Below are 16,397 nucleotides of genomic sequence, written 5' to 3' on the forward strand. Positions count from 1 at the left end.
TTGTTGACCAAATACATAGACATAATCAACAAATTTTTGAGTTTCGCAGGAAGTTCTTCACCATATAAATGTAACCCTCGAAGAACCTCTTTCCAACAAGAATTCTTAAAGAATCACCCAAGTCCTTCCATAGCTAGAATGAATAAAAATGGAGATAATGGATCATCTTTTCTGAGCCCACGAGATGGGTTAAAAGTAGTAGAGGGGGACCCATTAATCAATATAGATAAAAAAAGGTGTCAAAATAAGAGATCTGACCCAGGACATCTAATTCTAAGAAAAACCAAAAGCATCTAGGACCTGTAATAAGTAATCCTAGCTGACCCTATCATAGCCTTTGAAAAATCCAACTTAATCAGCATACCTTGCTTTTTCTAAATTTTGAGAGAGTGGATAATCTCTTGCATTGCAATAATTCCATCAAAAATCTTCCTTCCCTCTACAAAACCAATTTGTTCTGGAGAAATAAGCACCTTCAACAACAGTTTCAAATAGTTAACAATAAAAACAACAATCACTTTATAAATTACATGTCACAATGCAATGGTTCTAAAACCATTGGGATCTTATAATTTTCCAGCCTTAGGGATTAGGGTAAAAAAAGTAGCATTCAAACCTCTCCACATAGTTTGAAGTTTTCGAGATTCATCCACCACTTCATAAATATCCTTACCCAAGAAACTCCAAGTCTCTTTTAAAAAAATTCAATTATATCCATAAGGACCAGGTGCTTTATCATGGGGCATAACCATAATTACTTCCTCCACTTCATGAAAGTAAATCATTAGCATTAAAGGAGATTTCTAGTCCTAACTAACAAGTTTTGGAATGTATGCAGTAATTTTATTAATGGCAGATTATCGATTAAGTGAAGGCTTTGTTAGTACACCCCTATGATAAGCTATTAATTCCTCCTCAATCTCTTAATGTTTTAGCTTGTGTTGTCCATCGTTGCTAGTCAACGAAAAATGTGGTTCACATGCATGTGTTGAATCATATATTTGTGAAATAATTTAGAGTTCTTCTCCCCCTATTTTAACCATTGAACTCTAGATTTTTGACTCCATAATTTTTATTCTTGTTGTTTGTGTGTCTATAGTTTGTTTAGAGTAATCCCCTCTTCCATCACTAAATCAGGAGTGTGCCCTTCCATAATCATCCATTGTTGAATCCCTTTCATTTGACATTCCAATCTCCATTTTTCCTCCAAGACATGACCAAATTTTGTCTTATTCCATAGTCGGATATGATTTTTCAATTCTTTGAGTTCTCACTGTATGGTATGCATCTTAATTTTTACCTCAAATTGTAATTTTATACTACCATCCTTTGGCTTTCTCCAAAAAGATAGGAAACTAAAGCCAAAAAATCTCAAAACAAAAGGTTCTATTATGTGGGGCTTCTTTAAGATTAATTTCCAAACGAAATTGCAAATGATCCAACCCAAGACAGGGGAGAATAGTTTCTTCAAGAAATATATATTTGTCCAGCACTAATTCAAATACCAAAAATCGGTCTAAACGACTAACAACCTAGTGTTTACCCCCCACACCCCCCCCCCCCACCACTTTTGTTATTCCATGTAAAAATGGCATAATGGTTGGTACATCTACTAACTATAATTGTTATATAAATTCTAGAAAAGAGGCAGATTCCACGTGAAATTGAAAAAGCCTGCTCTTCATTTACTCCAAAACCTTAATAAGATTAAAGTCACCCCTTACAATACATAATGAGCCACGGATAAGAGATCTGTGAGTCTAAATATATATCAATAAAGTTATCTTCTTCCTTCTCGTGTGAGGACCATACATCGCTATTTAACAAACAATTTCCTTTGAACCAATATGCTAGAACTTTCTAGACAAAATGGAAGGGCTTGTCATCCACTATTGAAAAATTGCCTGCATTGGATTCCATAGAACTGTTAAACCTCCAGCAGTACCTTGTGCATCAATAACCATAATTTCACATCCCTTCCAACAATGATCATGAATTTCTTTTAACTTGTTAGAAATGTAGCAAGAAAAGCCTCTATTTGACTTGTGCCTTAGTCAAATGGACAAATTTGATTTTCCACATTAGCAGGATGACTTGGACTGCAGTTAGCTTGTGTGAAATTTCCTTTTCACTTAATTATATCAACATATTTGATATTTTAGGATTGGATTAGAGTTGTGCATGTAGTGATTGCTAAAATTTAGCAATCTAGTTCAATTATTTTTAGTTGAACTCAGTTAATTGAGTTCTAGTCATTAATAGAGTTAGTTGAAGGTAAATTGAGTATTTAAGACTGTTTTCAACTCAGTGATCTCTCAGTTAACGAGTCAATCAACAAAAAGTAGCCAAAACATGCATGGAATTCAAATTGCCTAGTTGGAGTGGAGGAAAAGGCACATTGTAATTATCAATTGTATACTAGTTGAATGTACATGCTTGGAAATTAAGCAGTTGATCAATTGATACTAGTCTTGTAATTTTGATATATTATGTTGCATTTCTTGCTCTTCTTCATGAGTCATGCTAGAGCTTTCAGGTTTCTTACTAGGTGTTTCCATTTTATTTCTTCAGGGCATCAATTAATGATAAATTTGTTTCACTATGCCCTTTGAATCACTTAAACTAATTTTTCATCCCAAAGTTATGCAAAATTTTAAAAAGGCTACACACCTTTTTTCGCTTTGTAGGAGCTCGATATTGAATCTATTGTATCTCTGTAATTACAGATCTCCAAGGCCTTACATTTTGTCCTACATTAGTCCTCTTTCCAATGCCACCAGTCTGATCGAAATTGGATTCTCCAAGGAAGAGTTATGCCCAATCTCCTAAGATGACCTGATTATGTACCTTTTTAGTAGAGCGAACTTATACAAAGTGTCACGGGTCACTATTTCGACCTAAAGAAATGAAAATGATACACAGAAAACTAAAGTATGTTCTCTTTCTGGAACTTCTAACTAAATTTCAATCTGATGCTCAAAGAGACAGTTATGATGATTTTCGCAAGGTTGCCTGTTTTGGATGTAATTCGGGAGCCTCCAAAAACCCTAACTTCCTTGGATCATATCTCTGAAAATTTAGCGAGAAAAGATCTCAAATTTAGACCTGAGATTTATCGAGAGTTCGACTCAAATGGGTTTTAATTTTATCTTCTGAAACATCGTAGAAAACAAATTCCGCGATGACTTGTTTGGAGCAACGAAACCATAGAATCCAAACCTCTTATACCAAATGTTAAGAAACTAGCTCACAAAAAGATAGAAAAGATAGATCAATGACTTTAAAATCAACCTCTTCGAGGGGGAAACCTCCTTTACATTACATAAATGAAAAATTCTTCGATGATACAAATGACAAAACCTCCTTTCTATATATTGGAGTCTAAGGTGTCATAATATAATTAAAGCCAACATGACAATAATAATATAAGGGCACAACAATAATAATAGTGGGCTTTTATGGGGCACAATAATAACAATATGGGGACAATAGGGGTACAAAAATAAAAATAAGGGCTACAATGACAATAATAATGGGGGAATCACTAATATTATAGGGATTTAACATGCCCCTCTCCTTCAAAAAAGTGTTGTCCTCAATGTTTGAGTAGTTATGGATTCTTCTGTAAAATTCTCATCTTCCCATGTGGAATATTCAGTGGGTAAGTTCTTCCACTTGATGAGATACTCCGAAATTTATAGATTTCGTAGCCGTGAATTTCTTATTTCTGTCACTGCTTCAGGTTCCAATATGATTTCTACTTCCTCGTTAAGTTATGGCAATATTTTTTGAACTGGGAGCTTGTCACCTATAACCTTCTTTAAGCATGAAACATGTAAAATTGGGTGCACTTGAGAAGCTGCAGGAAGATCCAATTTGTATTCCATAGTACCAATATTTTGCAACACCTTGTACAGACCATAATACTTTGGTGATAATTTATTATCCTTCTTAGCTTGTTTGAGAGACATTTGTTTATATGGTTGTAGTCGTAGACATACCCAGTCACCTACATCAAAACTTCTTTCGCTACGATGTTGATATACTTGTTGTTTCAATCTATTATGTGCCAAATTTAGGTGATCCTTTAAGAGTTGGAGAACTTGTTAATGCTCAATGTGATCTTCCACTGCTTGAACCTTAGAATTTTCTCTTAAATATGATGTGATGGACAGTGGATAATATCCATAAAGTGCCATAAATGGGGTCATTTTTGCTGAAATATGGAAGGAAGTGTTATACCACCATTCAGCCAAAGGAAACCATTAGACCCATTGTGTTTGTTTATCAGATACAAAGCAACGAAGATATCCTTCCAAACATTTGTTTACTATCTCAGTTTTCCATTGGGTTGACGATGATAAGATGAGCTATGAGCTAGCTGAGTAGCAAGACAAGAAAATAATTATGTCCACAAATTTCCAGTGAAAATGGATCTCTATTGCTCACAATAATCTTTGGGTTTCCATGTAGATTTTGAATTGTTTCCATAAATATAGTAGAAATTGTATTGGCTTTAAATGGATGAGATAATGCACAAAAGTGTGCATACTTGGTAAGTCTGTCAACTACTACCATGATGACACCCTTTCCTTCGAACTTGGGTAAACCTATGATAAAATCCATTGTAACCTCCTCCCAATGTTGACTTGGAATGGATAAAGGTTGTAATAGACCTAGGGTCTTAATTGTTTCAACTTTATTTTGATTGAAAACCAAACATTCCACCACAAACTTTTGAATATCAAATTTAAGGCCATCCCAAAAAAAATCCTTCTTAACCCTATGTAAAGTTTTTAAAAATCCTGAGTGCCCTCCTAAGGGAGAGGTGTGCAATTCCATAAGAATATTTTGTTTGAGTTGGGAATTATTACATAGGTATAAGCAATATTTGTACCATAACGAATCATTTTTCCAGCTAAATGTATTAGATGTACTTGGATCTTGTTGTAACTTTTGAATGAGTGCCCACCCTTCTTCGTCATTCTTCCATTCATCCCTTGCTTTGTTTATCCAATCTGGTAGAAATGGCACAAAGCAATGCTTCCACATCCTCATCCTTTCTTGAGAGTGCATCTACCACAACATTTTTCTTCCCTTTTTTGTAGATGATTTCAAAGTCATAACCCAACATCTTTCTGACCCATTTCTTTTGCTACTCTGAAGATAATCTTTGTTCTAAAAAGAATTTAAGACTATCATGCTCCGTTTTTACCTTGAAATGTCTTCCTATTAGGTAGGGTTGCCATTTCTTAAGTGCATGTTGTGTTGCCAACATTTCCTTCTCATAAATAGCTTTGTGTAAATAATTTTCTTTGATTAGAAGGATTTATAAAGCAATGGATATTTCTTCTTGCATTAAAACAACACCAATTCCATTTCCTGAGGCATCACATTCAACAAAAAAGGTTTTTGTGAAGTTCGACGTAGCTAAGACTGGTGCTTGGTACATTGCCTCTTTAAGATGTTCAAACGCCTACGTTTCTTCTGGATTCCATGAAAATGCATCTTTATTCAATGATGTTGTTAGAGGTTGTTATGAAACCAGCTCACAAAAATATAGAAAAGTTAGATCAACGCCTTAGAATTCAGCCTCTTCGAGGGGGAAACCTCCTTTACATTACATAAATGAACAATTCTTCGATGATACAAATGAAAAAACCTCCTTTCTATATATAGGATTCTATGGGGTCACAGTATAACCAAGCCGACCTAACAATAATAATATAAAGACACAAAAATAGCAATAGAGGGATTCTATGGGGCATAGTAATAACAATATGGGGACAATAGGGGCACAACAATATTAATAAGGGATACAACTACAATAGTAATGGGGGAATCACTAGTATTATAGGGACCTAAGATGCCCCTCTCCTTCAAAAAAGTGTTGTCCTCAACGCTTGAGTAGTTTTGGATGCTTCTGTATAAAATTCTCATCCTCCCATGTGGAATATTTAGCAGATAAGTTCTTCCACATGATGAGATACTCCGAAATTGATCGATTTCATAGATGTCAAGTTGTTGTTTCTGTGACTGCTTCCCGTTCCAATATAATTTTTCCTTCCTCATCAAGTTATGGCAATATTGTTTGAACTATAAGCTTGTCGCCTATAACCTTCTTTAAACATGAAACATGGAAAACTGAGTGTACTCGAGAAGCTGCAGGAAGCTCCAATTTGTATGCCATAGTACCAATATTTTGCAACACCTTGTACAGACCATAATACTTTGGTGATAATTTATTATCCTTCTTAGCTTGCTTGAGGGACATTTGTTTATATGGTTGTAACTGTAGGAATACCCAGTCACCTACATAAAAAATTCTTTCGTTGTGATATTGATATTCCTATTGTTTCATTCTATTCTGAGCCAACACGAGGTTATCCTTTAAGAGATGGAGAACTTGTTGTTGATGCTCGACGTAATGTTCCACTGCTTGAACCTTAGAATTTTCTCTTAAATATGATGTGATGGATGGTGGCTGATATCCATAAAGTGCTACTATGGAAGGAAGTGTTATACCACCATTCAGCCAGAGGAAACCATTTGACCCATTGTGTCTATTTATCAGATACAAAGCAACGAAGATATCCTTCCAAACATTTGTTTACTATCTCAGTTTTCCCATCAGATTGAGGATGATAAGATGAGCTATGAGCTAACTGAGTACCAAGACAAGAAAATAATTCTGTCCAAAAATTTCCAGTGAAAATGGGATCTCTGTCACTTACAATAATCTTTGGGTTTCCATGTAGCTTTTGAATTGTTTCCATAAATGCAGTAGAAACTGTACTAGCTTTAAATGGATGTGATAATGCACAAAAGTGTGCATACTTGGTAAGTCTATCAACTACCACCATGATGACACTCTTTCCCTTAGACTTGGGTAAACCTGTGATAAAATCCATTGAAACATCCTCCCAACATTGGCTTGGAATGGATAAAGGTTGTAATAGACCTAGGGTCTTAATTGTTTCAACTTTATTTTGTTGGAAAACCAAACATTCTGCCACAAACTTTTGAATATCCGATTTAAGGCCATCCCAAAAAATTTCCTTCTTAACCTTGTGGTAAGTTTTTAAAAATCCTGAGTGCCCTCCTAAGGGAGAAGTGTGCAATTCCATAAGAATATTTTGTTTGAGTTGGGAATTATTACAGAGGTATAAGCGACCTTTGTACCATAACGAGTCATTTTTCCAGCTAAATGTATCAGATGTACTGGAATCTTGTTGTAACTTTCGACTACGTTCCCACACTTCTTCGTCATTCTTCCATTTCTCCCTTGCTTCGTTTATCCAATCTGGTTGGATAATATAAATGGCGCACAACAATGCTTCCACATCCTCATCCTTTCTTGAGAGTGCATCTGCCACAACATTTTGCGTCCCTTTTTTGTAGATGATTTCAAAGTCATAACCCAACATCTTTGTGACCCTTTTTTGCTGCTCTTTAGAGGATAATCTTTGTTCTAAAAATTATTTAAGGCTATCATGATCCGTTTTTACCTTGAAGTGTCTTCCCATTAGGTAGGGTCGCCATTTCTTAATTGCATGTAGTATTGCCAACATTTCCTTCTCATAAATAGCTTTGTGTAAATACTTTCCCTTGATTGGACGACTTTCAAAAGAAATGGGTCTTTCATCTTGCATTAAAACAACACCAATTCCATTTCCTGAAGCATCACATTCCACAATAAAGGTTTTTGTGAAGTCCGGTGTAGCTAAGACCGGTGCTTGGCACATTGCCTCTTTAAGATGTTTGAAGGCCTTTGTTGCTTCTGGAGTCCATGAAAATGCATCCTTCTTCAATAATGTTGTTAGAGGTGCTGATATTTTCCCATAATTCTTAACAAACTTGTGATAATACCCTATAAACCCGAGAAATCCTCGCAGATGCTTTATGGATGTGGGGATTTTCCATTCCTTAATGGCTTTAATTTTGCTAGGGTCTACCTTAAATCCTTCATGAGATACAATATGACCCAGATATTCCACCTCTTGTACTCTAAAGAAACATTTGGATATTTTTGCATATAATTGTTTCTCCTCCAATAATTGTAGCACCTTGTCAACATGTTCAACATGATCCTTCCAAGACTTGTTGTAGATTAGTATATCATCAAAAAATACTAACACAAATTTTCTAAGGAAGGGTTTGAAAATGGAATTCATCAAACCTTGAAATGTAGAAGGTGCATTGGTAAGGCCAAAAGGCATGACCAAAAATTCATAATGACCCATGTTGTTTTCGGAATGTCTTCAGTCTTCATTCTGATTTGATGATATTCTGAATGAAGATCCAACTTGGTGAAGTAAATTGATCCATGCAATTCATCCAATAATTCATCAATGACAGGAATGGGAAACTTATCTTTAATAGTGAGCTTGTTGAGCTCCCTATAATCCAGACACATGTGCCATGATCCATCCTTCTTGTGCACCAATACTACTGGAGCAGAGAAAGAACTTTGACTAGGCTGAATTATACCAGCCTCTAACATTTCTACAACCATACGTTTAATTTCACTCTTTTGGGCATAGGGATATCTGTACGGCCTAATGTTTGGAGGAACACTTCCTGGAATCAAATGAATAGCATGATCATGATCACGAATAGGTGGGCGACCTTTGGGAGTCTCAAATACCTTGGAATGATTGTCCAAGACTTTTTGGTGATCTGGAGAAATAGATGATTTTGATGTGGAAACATCTAGCGAACATAATTGTGCAATTACACCTTGTTGTTCCTTTTTTAGAGGCTTTGTCATACCATTAGAGCTGATTATCTTTCTCAGTTTCTCTGTAATACCCCTTAATTCAACTTCCTTTCCTTCCATAGAAAATTTCATGAAAAGTTCTTGAAAATTAAAAGCTATTGTAGCCATTGGACTCCTAGTACAATGTCAGCACCTCCCGTTGGAATGGAAAGCATTGGGCTATTCAATACATATTCTCCCATGGATAGCTTGATATTATGGCACTTTCCAGAGAAATTTATGGTTCCTCCACTTGCAACAATCACTTGACACTCTGGTGTTGGATATAGGAAGAAATTCAATTCTTTTGCTATCTTACAATGAATAAAATTGTGGGTACTTCCTGAATCAATCAACACTATTACATTTTTCTTCTTGATATGTCCTTCTATATTGATAGTTTGAGGAGTGGTAATTCTAGCCAATGCATTAAAAGATATGGTTGGATTCATTACTTCTTTATCTAGGGTTTGTTCCTGCAGTACATCCTCTTCTTTTTACATCTCTTGTTCCTTTTCTTCCTCCTCTTCACAATCTATGTAGAATAATTTCTTCTCAGCACACTTATGACCTTTAGTGTATTTGCTATCACAACTGTAACAAAGCCCTTTTGCTCTTTTTTCTTCTAATTGTTGTGGTGTCAACCTTATAGGTTGTGGAAGGCTAGGGGCAACAACACTTCCATATTTATAATTGTGAGTGGTAGGCTTCCTGGTTACCGTAATTTTGCTTTCCATTTTTCTTGCTAATCTGAATACCTTCTCCAATGAATCAGGTTCCCAAAGGTGAACCTTATGTTGGATATTATCCTTTAAAGTCCCTAAGAACACATCAATCATATGCTCCTCTGGAATATCTTTTACCCTTATGTTCAATTTTTGGAAGTCCTCAATGTGCTCCATCATTGAACCCTTTTGTTTGAGACTTATCAATTGGCTAAAAAAAGTGTTGCTTTTTGTATCCTCATAATGTGCTGTCATTTCTTCCGTAAAAATTGCCCAAGTGACAATTTGTTTATGAGAGCAAAGCCATCGATACCATACAAACTGATTTGGTTCCAAATATAAAGTTGCAATACGTACCTTTTGTGTGTTTTTCACATTATGGAGATTGAAAAATTGCTCCATCTGTAGTATCCATGTTGCAGGATCTTTGCCATCAAACTTCCTCATATCTATTTTTGGAATATGGTGGTTCTTTGATCGAACATTAGAGTCTATGAAATCATGATTAACATTTATTTTGTTCTCATTATGAGTTTCCTTTACTACCCTTTCACTATTAGTAAGAATTTCTTGTAGAAACTTTGTCAAATCTATCTTCAAATCTTCCATGCCTGTCTTCAAATCTGTCTTCAATTTTTCCATGCTTGTCTTCAAATCTGTCTTCAAATCTATCTTCAAATCGTCCATCTTAGATTCCACATCATTCATCTTAGATTCTACATCTTTCTTTAAACCATCCATCTTAGATTCTATTACTTTTTGTGCGAGTGACATTTATTGCACTTGGTCTCGTAATTTTGATATATCATGTTGCATTTCTTCCTCTTCTTCATGAGTCATGCTAGAGCTTTCAGGTTGCTTACTAGGTGTTTGCATTTTCTTTCCTCGTGGCATCAATTACCAATAATTATGCTTTACTATGCCCTTTGAATTCCTTCAAACTAATTTTTCAAACCAAGCTTATGCAAAAATTAAAAAAACTACACACCTTTTTTCACTTTGTAGGAGCTCGATATTGAATTTGATGTATCTTTGTAATTTCAGATCATCCAGTTCTAAAATTGTGACCTGCAGTAGCCCTCTGTGTCCTCTTTCCAATGCCACTAGTCTGATCAAATTTATATTTTCCAACAAATAGTTATGCACAATCTCCCAAGATGACCTGATTATATACCTTTTCAGAAGAGCGAACTTGTATGAAGTGCCACGTGTCACTAGTTTTACCTTCGGATCTAAAAGATATAAACAAGAAACTATAGTCCGTCCTCTTTCTGTAACTTCTTATGAAATTTTAATCTGATGCTCAAAACAAAAGTTATGAGGATTTTCCCCAGGTCACCTGTTTGGAATGTAATTCGGGAGTCTGCAAAAAGACCAAATTCTGCAGATCATATCTCCACAAATATAGCACGAAAATCTCTGAAATTCGGGACCAAGGTTCAGAACGATTTCAGCCAAAAAAGGTTTTTGCTTTAGCATTTGAAACGTCACAGAAAAAAGTTATAGCGCAAATTCCATGATGACCTGTTTGGAGTAGTGAAACCCTAGAATCCAAAGCTCTGATACCAAATGTTATGAAACCAGCTCACAAAAAGATAGAAAAGATAGATCAACACCTCGGAATTCAACCTATTCAAGGGGGCAACCTCCTTTACATTACATAAATGAAAAATTCTTCGATGATACAACTGAAAAAACCTCCTTTCTATATATAGGAGTATATGGGTTCACAATATAACCAAGCCGACCTAACAATAATAATGTAAAGGCACAAAAATAACAATATGGGGACAATAGGGGCACAACAATATTAATAAGGGATAAAACTAAATTAGTAATGGGGGAATCACTAATATTATAGGGACCTAAGAGAGGTGTTGTTATTCTCCCGTAATTCTTAACAAACTTGCGATAATAACCTGTCAACCCTAGAAATCCTCGCAGATCCTTTATGGATGTGTGGATTTTCCATTCCTTAATGGATTTATTTTTTCTAGGGTCTACCTTAACACCTTCATGAGATACAATATGACCCAGATATTCCACCTCTTATACTCCGAAGAAACTTTTGGAGCTTTTTTCATATAATTGTTTCTCCTCCAATAGTTTGAGCACCCTGTCAACATGTTGAACATAATCCTTCCAAGAATTGTTGTAGATTAGTATATCATCAAAAAATACTAACACAAATTTTCTAAGGAATTGTTTGAAAATGGAATTCATCAAACCTTGAAATGTAGAAGGTGCATTGGTAAGGCCAAAAGGCATGACCGAAAATTCATAATGACCCTCATGAGTTCTAAATGTTGTTTTCGGAATGTCTTCAGTCTTCATTTTGACTTGATGATATCCTGAACGAAGATCCAAATTGGTGAAGTAATTGATCCATGGAATTCATCGAATAATTCATCACTGACAGGAATGGGAAATTTATCTTTAATAGTGAGCTTGTTGAGCTCCCTATAATCTGAACACATACGCCATGATCCATCCTTCTGGTGCATTAATACTACTGGAGCAAAGAAAGAACTTTCACTAAGTTGAATTATACCAGCCTCTAGCATTTTTGTAAGCATACATTCAATTTCACTCTTTTGGGCATAGGGATATCTGTAAGGCCTAATGTTTGGAGGAACACTTCCTGGAATCAAATTAATAGCATTATCATGATCACTAATAGGTGGGAGGCCTTTGGGAGTCTCAAATACCTCGGAATGATTGTACAAGACTTTTTGGAGATCTGGAGAAATAGATGATTTTGATGTGGGAACCTCTAGTAAACATAATTATGCAATTACGCCTCATTGTTCTTTCTTTAGAAGATTTGTCATTCCGTTAGAGCTGATTATCTTTCCCGATTTCCCTGTGATATCCCTTAATTCAACTTCCTTTCCTGAAGAAAAAAAATTCAAGAAAAGTTATTGAAAATGAAAAGTTATTGTACCCAAAGATTGTAGCCATTGGACTCCTAGTACAACATCAACACCACCCATTGGAATGGAAAGCATTGAGCTATTCAAAACATATTCTCCCATGGATAGCTTGATATTATGGCACTTTCCAAAGAAATTTATGGTTCCTCCACTTGCAACCATCACTTGACACTCTGGTGATGGATATAGGAATCAATTCAATTCCTTGGCTATCTTACAATGAATAAAATTATGGGTACTTCCAGAATCAATCAACACTATTACCTTTTTCTTCTTGATATGTCCTTCTATCTTGATAGTTTGAGGAGTGGGAATTCTGGCCAATTAATTACAAGATATGGTCAGATTCATTTCTTCTTTCTCTAGGGTTTTTTCCTGGTGTATATCCTCTTCTTTTTATATTTTTTATTCCTTTTCTTCCTCCTCTTCACAATCTATGTAAAATAATTTCTTCGCAGCACACTTATGGCCTTTAGTGTATTTTATATCACAACTATAACAAATCCCTTTTGCTCTTTTTTCTTCCAATTGTTGTGGTGTCAACCTTGTAGGTTGTGGAAGGATAGGGGCATCAACACTTCCATCTTTATAGTTGTGAGTGGTATGCTTCCTTGTTGCCATAATTTTTCTTTCCATTTTTCTTTCCAACCTGAATGCCTTCTCCAATGAGTCAGGTTCCCAAAGGTGAACCTCGTGTTGGATGTTATCCTTTAAAGTCCCTATGAACACATCAATCTTATGCTCCTCTAGAATATATTTTACACTTATATTCAATTTTTGGAAGTACTCAATGTGATCCATCTTTGAACCCTTTTGTTTGAGATTTATCAATTGGCTAAAAAAGGTGTTGTTTTTTGTATCCTCATAATGTGCTATAATTTCTTCCGTAAAAATTTCCCAAGTGAAAATTTATTTACGAGAGAAAATCCATCGATACCATACAAACTGGTTTGGTTCCAAATATAAAGTTGCAATGAGTACCTTTTGTGTGTTTTGCACATTATGGAGATCAAAATATTTCTCCATCTGTAGTATCCATGTCACGATATCATTGCCATCAAACTTCCTCATATCGATCTTTGGAACATGGTGGGTCTTCAATCGAACGTTAGAGCCTATGAAATCATGATTAACATTTATGTTTTTCTCATCATGAGTTTCCTTTACTACCCTTTCACCATTAGTAAGCATTTCTTGTAGCAACTTTGTCAAATCTATCTTCAAATCCCCCATTTTTTCTTTCAGTTTTTCTTCTATACCATCCATCTTAGCATCCATGCCATTCATCTTAGCTTCCATGCTATCCATATTAGCTTCCATGCCATCCATATTAACTTCCACTCCATTTATTTTAGCTTCCATGCCTTTCTTTAAACCATCCATCTTAGCTTCTATTACCTTTTGTGAGAGTGAAATTTGTTGCACATGGTCTCGTAATTTTGATATATCATGTTGCATTTCTTCCTCTTTTTCATGAGTCATGCTAGAGATTTCAGGTTGCTTACTAGGTGTTTCCATTTTCTTTCTTTGAAACATCAATTAATGATAATTATGCTTCACTATGCCCTTTGAATCATTTCAAACTAATTTTTCAACCCAAAGTTATGCAAAATTTTAAAAAGACTACACATCTGTTTTCTCTTTGTAGGATATCAATATTGAATCTATTGTATCTATGGAATTGTAGATCTCCAAGGTCTTAACTTTTTTCCTGCATTATTCCTCTGAGTCCTCTTTCCAATGCCACTAGTCTGATCAAAATTGGATTCTCCAAGAAAGAGTTATGCCCAATCTCCCAAGATGACTTGATTATGTACTTTTTCAGTAGAGAGAACTTTTATGAAGTGCCATGCGTCACTGTTTTGACCTTAGGATCTGAAAACGATACAAAGAAAACTAAAGTCTGTCCTCTTTCTGAAAATTCTTATGAAATTTCAATTCGATGCTTAGAGAGAATGTTATGATGATTTTCCCAAGGCCACCTATCTGGGATGTAATTCGAGAGCCTGCAAAAACCCTAACTTCCTTGGATCATATCTCCAAAAATATAACGAGAAAAGATATGAAATTCAGACCTGAGGTTCATCGAGATTTCAACTCAAATAGATTTTATTTTGAGCTTCTGAAATGTTATAGAAAAAAATTATAGTGAAAATTCTGCAATGACCTATTTAGAGCATCAAAACCCTAGAATTCAAACCTCTCATACTAAATGTTAAGAAACTAACTCACAAAAAGATAGAAAAGATAGATCAATGACTTCAAAATCAGTCTCTTTGAGGGGGAAACCTCCTTTACATTACACAAATCAACAATTCTTGGATGATACAAATGAAAAAACCTGCTCTTTATATATATGAGTCTAAGGTGTCCCAAAGTAATCAAAGTCAACATGACAATAATAATATAAGGGCACAACAATAAAAATAAGGGATACAATGAGAATAGTAATGGGGGAATCACTAGTATTATAGGGACCCCACAATCCCTTAGTCAAATGGAGAAATTTGGTTTTCTACATCAGCAAGATGACTTGGATTGCAGTTAGTTTGTGTGAAATGGCCTTGTCACCTAGTTAGATCAGCAAATTTGATCTTGTAGGCTTAAAGTAGAGTTGTGCATTAGTGATTGCTAAAATTTAGCAATCCAGTTCAGTTATTTTCAGTTGAACTCAGTTAATTGATCTCTAGTCATTAATCTTACTATTGTGAAAGATGTATGTGCTTAGTCTATGCATGTACTTTTTTTATTGATATGACGGGAAGATTCAGATAAATTCATTAAAAAAAATAATATATGTATATAGTTATTAAAACTAACACCATAACATTTTCTTAAAATAAATTACCATAAATCAATGCACTGGGTCTTATAGACTCTTATGACTAGTGTATTTTAGTGCTAGAGCCCTTATTAACAGAGTTAGGAAAGTCAATATTTATCAATTTGACTAAGAACTTCCTCCATGGGGCAGGAACACATGTACTAGACCATGTACAAAAAGGAATAATTGTCAAGCCCACATGTATGAATTTAAGACAAGAATTTCACATTAAACATTTAAATAATATTTATGTTCAATTATTTCGAAACAAAGGTTATTAGATACTAGGTTGCCTATTCTAGTGCAATATAAGAATATGCCACTAAATGAAAGCAAGTAAATGAATAAAGTTTATATAAATATTTAAAAATAAAATTAACTATAACATGCTAGAGGATATCATAATAGTTGAATTTACTTGAATGTATGTATGCCACTAAATTAAATCACGAAAAATTATACAAGTTCGATACACATATTTAATAGTAAAATCAAATATAACATGCTAAAGCATGCTATAATAGTAGAGTTTGTTTGAATGTCTCATGTGGTTGTGTGGAGCAATAGGTGGGTTGATCTTGATGTTGTGGAAAACATACACATTGAGTTTGTGTTCATATCATTTGATCATGATGGCATGGAAAACATACATTTTGATTGTGTGCACCTTTCATTTGATTAAAATGATGGGGATATCAATTTAAAATCAATCACTAACAATTGATGCACTACATCCAACCCTCTAAACAATGACTACCCTCTAAACAATGTCTACCAGTATTCGAGCTCCTACCAATGTAGTTTTGAAAATTAAGATGATCCATCCAACCATTAAATCCCTCACCCAAGTGGGAGGAATACCTATACTAGCCCTTGTACCATTTTTTTTTAATCAATCCCACATCTGTGAACTTAACACAACATTTTGCATTAAACATTTAAACAAGATTCACATTTGGTTTTACCTTAACCATAATTATGACATAGACATGCCATTCACACTAAAATAATAGGACACTAAATTCATGCACAAAAATGAGTCAAGTTCAATATATACTGTTTTTTTTTTTTGTAAGCTATGATGGTACTCTTTCTATTACTTGATCAACAGAACATTACATCGTTTCAAAAAACAGTTTCTGCCCGCCCTCTAGGGG

Source organism: Pinus tabuliformis, chromosome 3_1 (genome assembly GCF_031772625.1).
Source record: "Pinus tabuliformis cultivar Carrire ecotype Pingquan chromosome 3_1, CPIR1, whole genome shotgun sequence".
NCBI classification, from domain to species: Eukaryota; Viridiplantae; Streptophyta; class Pinopsida; order Pinales; family Pinaceae; genus Pinus; species Pinus tabuliformis.